The sequence below is a fragment of the Triticum aestivum genome, chromosome 7D (genome assembly GCF_018294505.1).
Source record: "Triticum aestivum cultivar Chinese Spring chromosome 7D, IWGSC CS RefSeq v2.1, whole genome shotgun sequence".
Classification (NCBI taxonomy): domain Eukaryota; kingdom Viridiplantae; phylum Streptophyta; class Magnoliopsida; order Poales; family Poaceae; genus Triticum; species Triticum aestivum.
The window spans coordinates 634,393,577-634,406,425 of NC_057814.1; the positions used below are offsets into that span (position 1 = coordinate 634,393,577).

The 12,849-nt window shown below is 46.9% G+C and overlaps 1 pseudogene; it reads right to left on the minus strand.

The window, feature by feature from the left end:
- Window positions 1–1,067: 1,067 nt before the first annotated feature.
- On the minus strand, window positions 1,068–4,465 carry LOC123169706 (protein DETOXIFICATION 16-like; annotated as a pseudogene).
- Between the last annotated feature and the right edge of the window lie 8,384 nt (window positions 4,466–12,849).

Consider the following 12,849-nt stretch of genomic DNA (forward strand, 5'->3'; position numbering starts at 1 on the left):
ATTTAGACATCGGCTTGGCTCATGACGAGGCGAGGCGGGCGGCGGAGGAGGAGTGCGCGTGGATGTCCCTCTTGTTCTCATGCTCATATATGTGGGGAAGAACCTCCCTTATAAAGAGGTCCAACTCCCACCAAACTAGCAATGTGGGACTAAATTTAAGTTCCACCTCTTGCCTTGCACGAATGGGCTGCGTGAGCCTCTAGGATTTATTGGAAATTTCTTAAATTGTTATTGGGTTGGCCCAAAATATAGACAAAATTCCAGCAGTAAAGCCAATGTATGAGGGAATCACCTGAACGATGATCCCACACATGCATGAAACAAGTTAGTGCTGTAGTAGGAATCTCTTTGGATATACACAGATGTACTTGACAAGAAGTAGGGCACAAATCACACACAAAAAAACACCTTCATGCTTATGTTGCCTTCTATAATGACACAAAGTCCATGCAACACCCGTCCAACGAGGTCAGATCGACCCGACCTAGCAATGCAATTTTTTTAAAGGCTTATTTATAGTTTGCAATTTTGCCAAAAATCTAAGTTTTAATTGACATAAACTTCTTATTCAAGTTCCTTTCCAACTGTAAGTTAGAATGGGTAAAATTTGAAAAGTATAATCACAATAATACGATTTATGTTATGGATATTTTCATATTTTGTGGGACGTACAAGTTTTATCCAAATTCCTGATTGGAAGATCTTGGTTACTAATATGCCAGGATTTGTAGGAATTTGCCAACATTTTCTAAACCAACTCTATAATACGTGACAGTAATATTTGTGAGCAATGAAACATGATATTCACATGCAAACAAATTTCACATGAACAGTTAGCAAAAGAAGAGAGAAACAAAGGTGGGGGTAAAACGGTCGTTACATGTGAGATTAGAGAGGAGAGAGGTTAGATATGTCAGATTAGAGAGAGAAACTTGTGAAAATTAAAACAGGAAAATTATCAAATGGACAAAGTAAAATTGGTCATATCATATATGTCTAAACAAACATGCAAAGTAAAACGAGGCATTTATCATATAGCCGTAGAAGACGGGCGTTTTTTCGTAGTACAGAGCCCTATTCTCTTGAAAGGAGCATCTGTTTCCTTCAAGCTATCCAAGAAAGAAACAACTCACCCCTTCATCACTCTGCTAAAATACAAGTCAAAACCTCCTTTCCATGTTGAATTGTCTTTGATGCCATGTTTTTTCAATGTTTGCCACTTGCTGGAAAAATTCTTGCGTGCGGGATTTCACAACACAACTGGACTAGCAGCTCTCACCACACTTTTCTTGCCATTATATTCTTTCATGAAGAAAATTGTCTAGTAATATACGGCCGGTGACATGGACAAGAAGCACCGTTTTTTTGCGACGAATTCTTTGTCGTTTCCTTATTTCCTTAATTCTGTGTCCTCATGTCGCCAAGTCCAGAGGAAAGGAGGTAATAGAAACCCTATCCCTGGCCTTCAAAGCCTACCAAAATAAGCAACGACACAAATTAAAGATAATGGGACATGCATGCAGTAAGGTGAATGAGGAGCGAACAAAACAGATAATATTTGGTGGTCTTACTTCTTTGTCCCAGTTGGCGCGCAGAGTAATGGACATGAATAACACCGTCTGCACGACAAGTGCGCAGGTTATTCCCATCCACAGCCCCTAACATATTTTACATGGAGGTCTTGTTATGTCAAGTGAGAAATACTACAAGTGAACACAAAGATGATAGTAAAAGTACTAGTGATAAGGCCATATATAAGGGTAGTAAAATAGTACTACTGATTACCACTCCACCAAGATGGTACACAAAGGCAAAACATAGAGCCGCTGGGATGCCCACGAGGTAGTACGCACTGAGATTGACATAGGAACCAATCTTTTGAAAGCCACAGCCTCTAACAATACCTGTAAAACGTGCCAATTAATAACCTTATATTTGCAGCATGTACGAAAACTATAGGATCTTCCTTACAATACCTGAATGAACACACTGCATGTCATCAAACAACAATGCCACGGCAATAATTGGCATAATTTTTGATATGTACTCCACCACTTCCTTGTCGTTGCTGTATGCATACCCCCATAGATTGCGCACCAAAATGATAGCAAGAGAAACTGATATGCTTGACGCAACACCCAGGACCATGATCACCTGGGTCGCTAAACGGGCTGCATCTGGTCGCCCAGCACCTAGCTCATTTGACACACGGGTGCTACGTACGTAGATATACTGGTAGAAAAAAGGCCTTTAGTCCCGGCTGTCGCGCCTCTTACGAACCGCGACTAAAGGCTTTAGTCCCGGTTCTTGTGGCTGACCGGGACTAAAGGCCTCCTCCGCAGGTTTAAACCTGGTTTTTTGTGAATTTTTTTATTTTTTTTATTTTCAAATTTCTGAATTATTTTAACCTCTAATCTCTAATCATCACCCCTCATCACTGCTCAATTTATCCTCTAATCTCTAATCACCCCTCATCATTCCAAATCATCTAACTTCCCGGACGGTCACCCATCATCTCACTACTCCAGCCTGAGCACGCTTAACTTCCGGGTTCTATTCTCCCTCGTTTCCAAGTCTGCACTTGTTGTTTTTCTGACAATAGTAGGATGTCAATTCTATTAACCCTCAGGAATTTAGCTTGAGCATGAAGTGACATATTTCACTGTTTGAGTTTGAAACTATTGTTTTAAAAAACAATAATTATTTAGTAACACTAATATTTCTGGAATAATTAGTTTGACCATTGTTTGATCACGGTTTGACCAGATTTGACCAAAATTTTAAAAAATGAAATAATTATTTAGTAACACTAATATTCTAGAATAATTATTTTGACCATTGTTTGACCACAATTTGAATTTTTTTGAATTTTTTTGCCTCTCCAGATCTTAAAAGCTCCGTATCTTTTTTTCTGTTAGGTTTTTGAGGATTCTAAAAATGTTTAACGGGGTTCCCCCGTTAAATTCGGATGTAACTTTTCGAGTAGATGATTTTTCATATAAAAAACTTAAGGGACTAAAGCCCCTCCCATCCGCCAGCGCGCGCTGGGCCCAGATAGTTGGTCGCGGGCCTCCTCCCGAACCGCGACTAAAGACCCCTTTAGTCGCGGTTCGATTATTTTGGGGACTAATGGGGGCGTATGGAAGCCTCTTTTTCTACTAGTGATAAAGGATTTGATACATATCAGCTTCTATTTCGTATAATAGTTAAAGGCTTATGAGTTTGAGCTGACCTTATAGCAGCACTAAGCCCATATGGGACCCTGAATACCAACAAGATAGTATTCAAACTGCAAGAAATTCAACTGCATGTTACTATCAAAAAAGAGAAAATAGCAAACCAAGTAGTATGAAATGAAATAAGCCATGCTTGAATATGTCGCCTCATGGGCTCACCTGATTGACAGTACTGATGCCTCAAGTTTAGGATTTGGAAGAAATCCGGAAACAAGTACCAGGAGCTCAAACGACCACCACTCCCAGCTGCTCGTGTAAAAATATATGCATGTCAGATGGAATTACTTAAATCAATCAACTGGAGATGGCAAATTTGCACTTGCGACATATAGCATATAGACATCAAACTCACCAAACCATGAGCGCAGATGGGACGGCAAGCCTCAAGAAACCGAGGATGTCGCGAAATGCCTCCGTCGACAACCCCGTCCATGTGCTCTTACAAGACGGGGAGAGCCTGATATAGAGAGCCAAGATGGACACATTCGTGAGGTAGGAGATTGTATTGGCCAAGGCAGCACCCTTGTTGCCTAGACCAAGCTTGTAGACCAGCAGCCAGCACACGAAGATGTGGTTCAGTGCTGTGACGCCCGAGCTCAGCATCACCGGAAGAACCATGTTCTGCGTCTGCAGGAATCGGACATGGCACTGCAGCGGACCGTATACAAACAACGACGGAATCAACCATCAGATGTAGCTCCCTGCTTCCATGGCAATCTCAGGGTCCTGTCCAAACAACAGAAGGATCTGACCGGTGTATCCCCAAATTACGGCAACCACGGCGCTCACCGGAGTGAGCACAAGGATTGTCCTCTGCTTGTAGATGCCAAGAAGATGGTGCTGCTTTGCTCCAAAGGCTTGACCACACAGCGTGTCCAAGCTGCTCGACATGCCAGACTGAAATTCAATGCAAGCATTGAAGTTGATGATGATGTCCAGGAGGTCCAATTAAATTGGTGCATCGATCAATGGAAAAAGGAAAAAAATTTGTCATACCAACAAGCTGAAGCCAGTTACGCCGGCGAAGGAGGTTGCGATGGAGGCACTCGAGAGAGCGAGTTCGCCGAGATGACCCACAAACATGACGGATAACATTTGGACCACATCCTGTAGGAGGCTTCCGACGATGAGAGGCCCGGCAAGGTACAACTGCTTCTTCACCTCAATCACTACCAGGCTCTCCTCTCCTGTCTTGTCAACAAGGGGCTCCTCCATGCTTGAAAGTTGAAACTAAGGTACCTAGGTGCTGATTTACCGGTGAAATGAAGGGATATTTAACATGTACTATGTTTGAGCATGAATGGGACGATTCAGAGAACAGCAGTCAAGTGGACTAAAGAATCTCTATGGGAGACAAAGGAGGTAACTTGGCAGCCAAGTGGACTAAAAGAATCTATACGGGAGACAAAGGAGGCAGCATGGCAGCTAGGTTCAAACAACTGACGGAATAACTTTACTACCCGACAAACTATAGTGAGGTGGACAATTAACAATACATGCTCAAGCAGAACAAGATTTCCATTTCTATGTCTTCATGCTAAATGTAAGTGCACTTACATGTGCAGTACTAATCAGCATATTGAAAGGTAGAAGCATATACTCCCTCCGTCCCAAAATAAGTGTCGTTGACAACTTTTTATTTTGGGACGGTGGGAGTATATACCAAGGTAATGAATGAAGCCTTTTCCCACCTGTTGTCACTGTCATACCTTTTGAATACATCAATAATGCAGCCAATCGCTTGCAACAACACATATCTACAAACTTTGCTCTATTTTTATTCTGTCTTGTCTGACCACTCACGTGCTACGACCTCCTTCATAGATATAAAAAGGGGCATTTCCCAAGATCCAAGGCCATTAGAAATCAATTGATTAGGACCTGCAAAAGTAAAATAAAATCATAATGGTTCTTGATTCCATTGGAGTTAGGTGAACATAAAGAACAAAAGCTCCCAAGCTGTTCTTCAAAATCAGGCATCGCTGAGCTTGCAACAAAGGAAAAACACCCTAGTTTAATTTACAACCCTCAATTTAGAACTGGTTAGGACGCACAACCTAACTACTGATACCTCTGAAATTACAATCCTGAGACAATGCGAAGGTGCCCAAAAATAAAACCAGTCAAACACCTGAACCATCCTGCCACACTGAATCAAGACTGAACATCCATATACAGTAACAATCACTCTTATTATCTAAAAATAATTAAATATGCACCAACGTTTCTTTTTTATGCCATGAGAACTGGTTACGTGGATCATAGTACACTCTATACTACTATACATGCTTTGATGTAGCGTCGAAATTGAAGTTAATATTTTTCGTTTCAAAATAATTATTTAAAATAGATAATGTCTTCAATACTATTAGCAAGCGTAGCATCCGGACTGCATGCTCGTGTTATAATTATGTACTTCAAGCGCAACAGCTGACATCCTATGAACAACGCAAGGACCATCAATTGATACATGCTGAGTATACCCATTTTATTTACGTTTTGTTACACTGTATACTACTGCATTTACCTCCAGGTTCATCGATTTTCACTTGGTGAGATTCTTCTATATAGTACATACAAACAAGAAAACGGGTATTCACCTTCAGGTCCATCGATTGACCAGGCGTCACGTGTAACCCTGGTCTTCAAAGTATACTGTGTAAAACTGTAACACATATGCTACTTCAACCAATCAGGTCTAGAACTGTAGCTCAGGGCCTTGGCCTTCTTCCTAACCTGAAAATTCTACATACAGAAGCAAAAGGACTGCATATTTCAGCATGCAATTTTTTCAATGAAGTGGAAAAAAATTAAGCCATTGAAAGTATAAACTGTTGTTACGCTGGATTTCTGCTCGTAACTCTTGGTATATCCTTGTTTCATCAAGCTCTGTTAACTTCCCCAACTCACTAATTTCTAATCCAACACTCTCTTTCTTGATACAAAATCTTTTCAGCTAGCTCTTGTAAACACTTTATCTTTCCAACCTCCGGAACACTGGAGTGGACATCATTTTGAACAAAAAAATGGCGTAAATTGACAAGATGGCTAATGTTTGTGGGAAATTGTAGTTACCAGGCCAACTTTGTAGGGTCAACAGCTTTATAACTGATAAAATCCAGATAGTGTGCTAGGCATAGTTACCACTTCTCGCCGAGAATATGGCGATTCTGTTTTTAGATCAGTCTTGAGAAGTTTTGTGGCAAAACTGTTGGAGAATCCAATTTGATAAATAATACATGGGCACAAATATCTCTCGAGATCTCATCAATAGCTTGTGAGCGTTCTAAGAATCATCAAAGCCAGCAAATCTACAATGTCTGTTCTGTTCCACAATTTAATCACTCCCCAATAGGAAGGCTCACCTGAATCGGAGAAGATGAAGGCGACGGATCTCCCGCCTTGGACCTCGAATTAACTTTGATGCCAGCCCCAGCGCGATCATCGGAACTTGAAGGGCCAAGGTCTCCCTGCGCCGTCTCCTTTCTGCGAGCCATAGCGCCGGTGAGCGGCGTGGCCCACTGGTGGCGGTGCCTACAGTTACTCCCTCGGTCCGGAAATGCTTGTCATCAAACTGAATAAAAGGGGATATATCTAGATGTATTTTAGTTATAGATACATCTCTTTTTATTCATTTTGATGACAAGTATTTTCGGACGGGGGGAGTACAGAGCAAGGCGGGGGGCAGGAGGTGCTGCAGGTGAGCTACCGATGGAAGGGGCAACGGTGGTGGTAGGAAGTTTTTTAAAGGCCACTTTTCTCAACCTCTGTAATCATCATCCGATAAAATATTTATTTTTCCATTTTCAATTTAAAAACTTCAACTAAAAGCATAGGGCCCACAAATCAGTCATAGAGGTGTGACGGTGAGCGGCAGAGGCGCACCTGCAGTGGTGCGTGCTAGAGGTAGCGCGTGGAAATGGCGCATATGAGTGGCGGCGGTATCACATGGCGGCAGTGGCTGTCGCCTCGCAGGTAGAGTAGGGGGCGGGGCAGGGCGGCGACGGCTTAGGGCGGTCCAACGCATGGGAGCGGTGGTGTAGTGACGCGTGGTGGCGCCGGTCGGCCTCGCATGCAAGGTATGAAACGAGGCAGGGCGGTGGTGCAGCGTGTGGCGGTGGCGGCAATGCAGGGTGGTCCGGTGCACGGGAGCAATGGCGACGACGGCCAACCTCGTGGGCTGGGTAGGAGGCGACACAGGAGTGTCGACGCAGCGGTGTGGGCCTTCGGCGGTGGCGATGGCCATTCCGGCGGCCAAGCACGGTTGTTCGGCGTTGCGCTCGTGAAATTTTACGGGATCCCATAAAAAATCGGGTTTACGGGAATGGTTGGAGGCCTTGTTTCGCTCCAACTTACTGTAAACGGTAGTTTTTGTGTGGATATAGGAGCTGTTGTAGTTGCTCTAACTGCAGTGTTCGAAGCTATCTCCTTTACTCATGAGATGAGATGATCAAACAAGGAGGCTCACTAACTAGCCCGGAGGGCAGTTAGCGATGATATGGTTCATGCCTTGTGGTCTTTAAATTGGCCTGATGGTGCGTGTATCCCAGTTAACATGGCATGAAACACACAACAAAAGAAATGTAAACGTCAACAAAGCCAGCCACCAGACATCACGGACACGTCCTGCCACCAACCACGTCCAAATCTAGCCGAGGCCAGCGACCCCATCTTTGTCATATGAGTTTGGGTTTTTATTAAAATCTTGAGAGCCCAGCCCAGGAATCTGGCATGCCCTGTTGGAGACCGAGTCCGGGTTCGGTGCTAATAAGACAGGGATCGCTAGTTTGAGAGCACGGTAGCGGGCGACACACTAACGGGCTCTCCAATTTAGCGCGGTAGTCGTTGCCGCTCATAGCCATTATTGTACATTCGACCGGTCCTTTCCTTTCGTTTTTTGTTGTATTTTCGTTGGTTTTATTTTTTGATGGTTTTCTTTGGTTTTTTTTTCTTTTGTTTTCTCATTGGTTTTCTCGTTTTTTCTTTCTTTCTTCATTTTTACTTTGGCTTTCCTTTCCTTTTCCATTGTATTTGTTTCTTGTTTCTTTCTTTGTTTTCATTGGTTTTTTTTCTTTTTTGTTTCTTTGTGGTTTTATTTGTTTCTTGAACTCATGTCTACTTTTTCTCAATATACAATGTACATTATTAAAGCACGCGAGAAACATTTTTCTGATACACTTTGGGCATTTTTCAAATATATGATGTACACTTTAAAAAGTACATATTTTGAAAACTTTTTTGAATACACAGTAGCATTTTCCAATTACATATTGTTCGTTCCGCGCGGCACGTGCTGCAGCTCCACGCCCATGAACCGCTTCTCCATCTTGCGCACCTCCTCTAGGTACGCCTCCATGTGCTCATCCTTAGGCGTGTACTCTTTGTTGGAGAAGTTGACGAGAAGCTGAGAGTCGCCCTTGATGGTGAGGCGCTTCACTCCCAGCGCGGCCGCGGCCCTGAGCCCGGCGAGCAAGCCTTCGAATTCTGTGATGTTGTTGGAGACCTTCTCGCCCTGCTGAAAGCAGAGTTGCACTGCGTAACAGAGCTTGTTCTTGGTGGGTGAGATGAGGATGGCCCCCGCCCCTGCGCCTTGTCGCGCAAACGCCCCGTCGAAGTACATGATCCACCCGTCCGGCTCTTCGTCTCCTGGTAGGAGGGAGCAGTCCTCGCCTACTCCGTGGTCAGGAGCGTCAGTCCACTCGGCCATGAAGTCCACGAGGGCCGCGCCTTTGTTGACCCTTGTGGAGCTGAACTCAAGATTGAATGCCTGAAGCTCAATGTTCCATTCAGCAACTCGCCCGGCTGCGTTCGGGCTCCGGAGCACCCTCTCCAGCGGGTACGCTGAGACAACCTTGATGGGGTGGCCTTGAAAGTAGTGGCGCAGTTTCCTGGAGGCGACTAGAAGTGTGAGCAGGAGCTTCTGAGGCATGGGGTAGCATGCCCGGGCCTCCCTCAGTGCCCTGCTGACAAAGTAGACAGGGTGCTCGACGAGGGGGGAGGCATCAGCGTACTCTTGTTCTTCACGAGGGCATAGGTCCTCCATGGCCTCACGAGGCCAGCCCTCGGGAGCCTTGACAGCCACGGGATCAATCGTGGCCTCAGGAGGAATGTCGACCATCGTGCCGGTCGAGGCTCCAGATGCCTCGCCCTGACGGTGCTGCGCCTTGCTTGTCGGTTGCGCATCCTGCTGAGGTTTCTTGGTCGGGCGTTCCTTCCTTAGTGCCACCAGGGCGGCGCTGGCTGAGTGAGGGGTTGCTGCAAGATAGAGCACCAAGGGCTCGAGAGGGCACGGTGCCACCATCACTGGCGGGCTGATCAAATATCTCTTGAGGTCCTGGAAGGCTGCGTCTGCCTCTGGGGTCCACTCGAATGGCTCCTTCCTCTTCATCAGCTTGAAAAACGGGAGGGCGCGCTCCCCCAGCTTGGAAATGAAACGCCCAAGTGAGGTTACGCAGCCCGCCAGCTCTGCATCTCCGGGTTCATGTCCTCTATCGCCTTGACCTTCTCCGGGTTGGCCTCGATCCCTCTGTGCGACACCAAGAAGCCCAGCAGCTTGCCGGAAGGGACCCCGAACACATACTTCTCGGGGTTAAGCCGGAGATCCACGTTGCGCAGGCTGGCGAACATCTCCTCCAGATCTTCTATCAGGGTCCTGGCCTCCCGAGACTTCACCACTATATCGTCAACATAGGCCTTTGTGTTCCTCCCGAGCTGCGAACCCAGGGCGATATGCATCAACCGCTGGAAGGTTTCCCCGGCATTACGCAGCCCGAAGGGCATGCAGGTGTAGCAGTACACCCCGCATGGGGTGAGGAATGCTGTCTTCTCCACATCCTCCACGGCCATCTTGATCTGGTGGTAGCCGGAGAAGGCATCTAGGAAGCACAACAGGTCGCACTCGGCGGTGGATTCCACGATCTGGTCGATGCGAGGGAGCGAGAAGGGATCTTGCGGGCAGGCCTTGTTGAGGTTGGTGAAGTCGACACACATGCGCTCCTTCCCTCCTTTCTTGGGGACGATGACGGGGTTCGCCAGCCACTCTGGGTACCGTACCTCTCTGATGACCCCTGCGGCTTGTAGCTTACGGGTTTCCTGGACGATGAAGGCCTGCTTCTCGGTGGACTGGCGGCGAGCCTTCTGCTTCAGTGGCCGCACGTTTGGACATACCCTCAAGTGGTGCTCGATTATCCCCCTTGGGACCCCAGCCAGGTGTTTTGGTTCCCAAGCGAATACATCCTTGTTGGCTCGCAAAAATTTGATCAATGTCTCCTCTTGACCCTGAGGGAGGCCAGCCCCTATGGTGAAGGTGGCGCTGGTCGTCCCATCCTCACAGACCTGCACTTGCTTCGTCTCGGCTCGGTCTTGGGAGAACAACTGCTTCTTCTTGGCCGGCGCTGCTTCTGGGGCCTCCTGACCCTTCTTCTCGCCGGGCAGCGCAGACGCGGCTGTCCTGAAGGTGAGCTTGAGGGCCTGCAGCGCGCCTTTGGTGTCCCCCGCCACCGTGAGGACGCCGTTGCTGCCAAGCATCTTCATGAGGTTGTACGCGGGGTGGGTCGCAGCCATAAACTGGGCCAAGGCCGGGTATCCCAAAATAGCATTGTACGGCAGGTCGATCTTGGCGATGTCGAAGTCGATGAGCTCGGTGCGGTAGTTGTCGCGGGTCCCGAAGGTGACAGGGAGACGGATCTGCCCCAAGGGCCTGGTGGAGCCGCCGCCGACCCTGGAGAAAGGCTTGGAGGGGCGGAGCCGGCTGGGTGGCACGTGGAGCAGGCCGAACGCCACGGGGAGAGCACGTTGAGGCTGGCTCCACCATCGATGAGGGTTCTGGTGATCGCCACATGGAAGACGGTGGGGGTGCAAAGCATTGGGAGCGTGCCTGCTCCCGTCGTGGCGGCGGGGTGATCCTTGTGGCTGAAGGTGAGGTCGGCCTTGGGCGCCCCCCAGCCCGGGGGAGCCCCCGAGCTCTCCCGACTGGCGCCTACTCGCCGGCAGAACTACTTGATGTGGCGGTCAGAAAGTGGTGCCTGCGAGCCACCTAGGAGAGTTGCGACGACCGGGGGCGCTGATGACCCACAAGTGTAGGGGATCTATCATAGTCCTTTCGATAAGTAAGAGTGTCAAACCCAACGAGGAGCAGAAGGAAATGACAAGCGGTTTTCGGCAAGGTATTCTCTGCAAGCACTGAAATTGTAGATGATAGATAGTTTTGTGATAAGGTAATTTGTAACGGGTAACAAGCAATGAAAGTAAATAAAGTGCAGCAAGGTGGCCCAATCCTTTTTGTAGCAAAGGACAAGCCTGGACAATTTCTTATAATGAGAAAAGCGCTCCCGAGGACACATGGGAATTATCGTCAAACCAGTTTCATCACACTCATATGATTCGCGTTGGGTACTTTGATAATGTGATATGTGGGTGGACCGGTACTTGGGTACTGCCCTTACTTGGACAAGCATCCCACTTATGATTAACCCCTATTGCAAGCATCCGCAACTAAAAAATAAGTATTAAGGTAAACCTAACCGTAGCATTAAACTAGTGGATCCAAATCAGCCCCTTACAAAGCAACGCATAAACTAGGGTTTAAGCTTCTGTCACTCTAGCAACCCATCATCTACTTATTACTTCCCAATGCCTTCCTTTAGTCCCAAATAATGGTGAAGTGTCATGTAGTCGACGTTCACATAACACCACTAGAGGAGAGACAACATACATCTCATCAAAATATCGAACGAATACCAAATTCACATGACTACTAATAGCAAGACTTCACCCATGTCCTCAGGAACAAACGTAACTACTCACAAAGAATATTCATGCTCATGATCAGAGGAGTATTAATATGCATTGAGGATCTGAACATATGATCTTCCACCAAATAAACCAAATAGCATCAACTACAAGGAGTAATCAACACTTCTAGCAACCCACAGGTACCAATTTGTGGTTTTGATACAAGATCGGATACAAGAGATGAACTAGGGTTTTGAGAGGAGATGGTGCTGGTGAATATGTTGATGGGGATTGACGCCCCCCCCCCCCGATGAGAGGATCGTTGGTGATGATGATGGTGATGATTTCCCCCTCCCGGAGGGAAGTTTCCCCGGCAGAACAGCTCCGCCGGAGCTCTAGATTGGTTCCACCAAGGTTCCGCCTCGTGGCGGCGGAGTTTCGTCCCGTAAGCTTGCTTATGATTTTTTTCCAGGGTAAAAGCCTTCATATAGCAGAAGAGGGGCACCGGAGGGCCCCCAGGGGGCCCAGGAGACAGGGGGCGCGCCCTGTAAGAGAGGGTGCGCCCCCCACCCTTCTGGCCAGGGTGTGGGCCCCCTCTAGTACTTCTTTCGTTCAATAATTCTTATAAATTCAAAAAATGACTTCCGTGGAGTTTCAGGACTTCTGGAGCTGTGCAGAATAGGTTTCCAATATTTGCTCCTTTTCCAGCCAGAATCCCAGCTGCCGGCATTCTCCCTCTTCGTGATAAACCTTGTAAAATAAGAGAATAGCCATAAGTATTGTGACATAACTTGTAATAACAGCCCATAATGCAATAAATATCGATAAAAGCATGATGCAAAATGGACGTATCAACTCCCCCAAGCTTAGACCTCGCTTG